This window comes from Grammomys surdaster, unplaced genomic scaffold (assembly GCF_004785775.1).
Source record: "Grammomys surdaster isolate TR1022 unplaced genomic scaffold, NIH_TR_1.0 62, whole genome shotgun sequence".
Classification (NCBI taxonomy): Eukaryota; Metazoa; Chordata; class Mammalia; order Rodentia; family Muridae; genus Grammomys; species Grammomys surdaster.
Window position 1 is genome coordinate 1,278,046 of NW_021604564.1, and position 4,202 is coordinate 1,282,247.

Consider the following 4,202-nt stretch of genomic DNA (forward strand, 5'->3'; position numbering starts at 1 on the left):
TTTTTTAATTCTTTAATAATTTGAAAGTTAAACCCTGTGTGATGTCTCCACGCAACCCCTTGAGCATCTCTAGTCTCTGATACAGGGAAAACCTCAGCCTCTCCCTCCTCTGGCTGATCTGTACTAAAACCAGAGGACAGGGGCTGCCTTTGGACTCTGGGTTGAGGAACTCGAGGACCTGAGGAATTTTCCTTGCCCTCTTGAGACCTCTTCTCTGTCTTTAATTTTTGTAGCTGATTAATTAAGTCCTAATAGTCTTCCTCTAATTCTATTTGTTGTTTAAGAAGAGAAATTTGTTGTTTAAGAAAAGAAATTTTGTCCTGTAACTCCTTTCTGTGATCTTCAACCACCATCTCCATAGCAGGAGCATCTGGAGGTGGAGGAGCACAGGGAGGGGGCCTTCGGGAAGAGGACCATTCAGGGTCGTAATATTTGGCTGCCTCTTCCTCTAGGTCAGCACAATCCGGCTCTGACAAATCAATTACTTCAACCTTTGGTCGTATTTTGGATTCTATGCTTTTCCTTTTCTTTTGAACATGAAAGACAGCATTTAAACAGCGAAACAGAAGCAAACAATTAACACATGTAAGCAGCAAACAACAAAACAAAAACAGAGAGTTGAATTCAGGCTGACTTATTTCTTGCCCCATTATCATTACTATGACCTACTGGTCTCCACACGGCAGGTTCCCATGGCAATCACCTCTGTTTCACTTCTGAATTTTCAGTCAACACTTCTTCTGGTAACGTCCCTCACTGGGTCTCTCACTGGGTCTCTCGTTCTTGCTGCCTCGAGTTGAGCGCCACTTTGTAACGGCCCGTTCTGCTGCTCAGGTCCTCGGGTCAGGGCCTAGCAAGAGAGAGAGTGGGGACAGAGACTCGAAGAATGGAGACAAGACAGAGTCTGGTCAAGTCTCTCCTCAAGCCTCGCCTCAATTGAAAGGAAATCATGGGTATATATAAGCACAAGCAGGGGAACGCAGCCGAAGACACTTTACCCTGTGCACCCTGCAGCTGGGGGCAATAAACAACAAAACAAGATATGTAAGAAAAGTAAGATAATTATCAGAGTGTGCTCAGCTATTGTAGGCTGCTGAAAACAAGTCTCTTGTCAGGGTACATGGTTCGAGATGGCTGCAAGGATGATAGTTGCTTTCTGCTCAGAGTCGGCTCCCAACAGTTGCTTCCTGTTATTTTTGCTGTTAGAGTTAGACTTATGTTTGTGTGGCTATCTTCTTTTGGGTTTGTTGAAAGAAGATTACTTTCTTGCTTTTTCTAGGGTGTAGTTTCCTAAGGAATCACTATTCCTTAATAATATCAATGAACTCAATTCCCCAATAAAGACAGACTAACAGACTTGATATGTAAATAGGACCCGGCATTTTGCTGCATAAAGGAAACGCACCTCAGTGACAGACACTACTTTAGAGTAAAAGGCTGGATGGATCTAGAAAATATCATCCTGAGTGGGGTAACTCAATCACAAAAGAACACACATGGTATATACTCACTGATAACTGGGTATTAGGCAAAGAGCATTGAATACCCAAGATACAACTCCTGAACTACATCAAGCTTAAGACTGAAGAGTGGATGCTTCAGTCCTACTTAGAAGGGGGAACAAAATAATCAAGGGAAGTAGAGGGTGGGAGGAACTTAGGAAAAAGAGAAGAGGGGGAGGGAAAAAGAGGGGAAGAATCAGGTATGGGAGGAGGTGTACAGAGGGTCAGGAAACTGAACAGACGTGTGTATCAATGGGGGATGGGGAACTAGGGGTAGCAATCAGAAAGTCCTAGGTGCCAGGAAAGCAAGAGCCTCCCAGGACCCCATGGGGATGACATTAACTGAAATATCCCACAAAGGGGAGGGAGAAGCTGTTGAGACCATATCCACAGGTTAGGCATGGCCTCTCAGTTGAGGGAGGGGGCCACCCACCCATCTCCAAAATTTTAACCCAGAATTGCTCCTGTCTAAAGGAAATACAGGGACAAAGAGTGGAGTAGAGACTGAAGGGAAGGACATCCAGAGACTGCCCCACCTGGGGATCCATCCCACATGCAGACACCGAACCCAGACACTATTGCGGATGCCAAGAAGTGCTTGTGACAGGAGCATGATACAGCTGTCTCCTGAGAGGCTCTGCCAGATCCTGACCAATACAGATGCAAATGCTTGCAGCCAACCATCGAACTGAGCACAGGGACCCCAATGGAGGAGTTAGGGGAAGAACTGAAGGAGCTGAAGGGGGCCTTATCTGGCACCAATGGTAGAGGAGGCCCTTGGTCCTGTGAAGGCTTGATGCCCCAGTGTAGAGGAATGCTAGAGTGGTGAGGTGGGAGAGGGTGTGTGGGGGAGCACACTCATAGAAGCAGGGTGGAGATAGGATAGGAGATTTGCAGAGAAGAAACTGAGAAAGGGAATAACATTTGAACTGTAAATAAATAAAATATTCAATTAAATTAGCCTGGGTGAGCTGGTTCTGCCCCTTGCCTGGGCAAAGCAGGAGAGCTGGCAGGCTGACCAAGTCAGCCATCACCCAGGCCCCAATCCAGGGCTTTGAGTTGGCCCACCACAACATCTGTTCCATCTATGAACTGCTGGAGTGTGTGAAGATCCAAAGTTACAGTATCCTCATGATACAGGATATCTGTGCGGAGTCCCGGGGAGGATCCAGTATTGATACTGTAGCAGAAGCCTGAGGTTTCAAACCAGACCCATGGCCCACTGCAGTAAACATTTGCAGGTAAAACTGTTTGAGGAAAAGAGCACACTGTCCACACTGTAGCTTCCACAGCAAGATGTTTCAATTTTTAAATTTTTATTATTTCCTTATAATTTTTTGTTTTCTTTTAGGGAGGCAGCTGCAATGGCACAGGGCAGATGCAGTGAGATTGGAGTGTATGATGTGAAGTTCACAAAGAATTAATAAAAACTTAAAAGGAAATAAGAAACTAAAACATGTGTATACATTTATGAAACACATGGCCTCAGAAGCCACCATTATTACTTAGTGACATAGTAAGCCTATATATTTTATCAAAGTTTTTATCATGATGAAGTTTATATAACATAATATTTTCTATGTTTTCTGTTGTTCAGGTTTTTTGTTTTGCTTTAAAATTGGAGACTGTCTCATGTTTTCCAGGCTGGCTTTGAAGCTCTATGGAGCTAAGGAGGAATTTGAACGGACCTTTCCTGCGTCAGCCTCCCGGTGCTGGTGTGTCAGGCACCTGCTGTCACACCGGGCTTTAACTTTTCCCATCACAATCATATTTTGCTTGAGTGTTTGAGACAAGGGCTGGTGTGTCCCAGGTGAGTCTCTGAACCTTTGATCTGCCTCAGAATGCTCACTACTACCCGAATGACTTACAAATTTTAACTCACATGTTTATTTGTTGTGTATGTTCACACATATGTGTCCTTTCTGAGGGTAGTGGCATGTGTTAGGGACTGTAAAGGTCTAATTTAACTTCAGATAGAACTTTCTTTTCCTCCTCTTATGTCTTTGTTGCTCTGTCTCCCTCTCTCCATAAAACCTAAGCTTTAGGTTGAAGTAGAAGGAAGAGGTCTTTGTTGCTCCCAACATGTTCAAGAAGGGCTCGAGTTGGTTAATGTCTTATTCTGTGAGGTGATCTGGAGAAGTTCCTGTCCTGACGTCACCTGAGGGGACCAATCTTAGGGGCGACTGTGAGGACCTAGGTTCGACTCTCTACCTGTGCATGGCTGTAGGTGCCTGCATTCGTAGCACTGGAGAAGATAGGCAGGTGCTGAGAGCTCAGTGGCAACCATGGCCAGTCTAACTGATTGGGCAGCTCCTGGTTCTCAGAAAGTCCACATCTAGAGACAATGAGGTGGAGGGCAGTGGAGGGAGACCTGATTCCTGATCCCATTTCCATGTGAAGGTGCATGAGGACACTCACATGCACCCTCACGTGGATGCATACACAGTCACACATACACACATACACTAACATACACACATACCCTCACATGCATATACACTTACATATGTACTGTGTGAAATAATCTACAAAAATTCCCCACTGGGCAGTGGTGTATGCTTTTAATCCCAGCACCTGGGAGGCAGAGGCAGGCAGATCTCTGTGAGTTCCAGGTCAGCCTGCTCTACAGAGTAAGTTCCAGGACTGTCTTGAAAAAACAAAACAAAACAAAACAAAACAAAACAAAACAAAACAAAACAA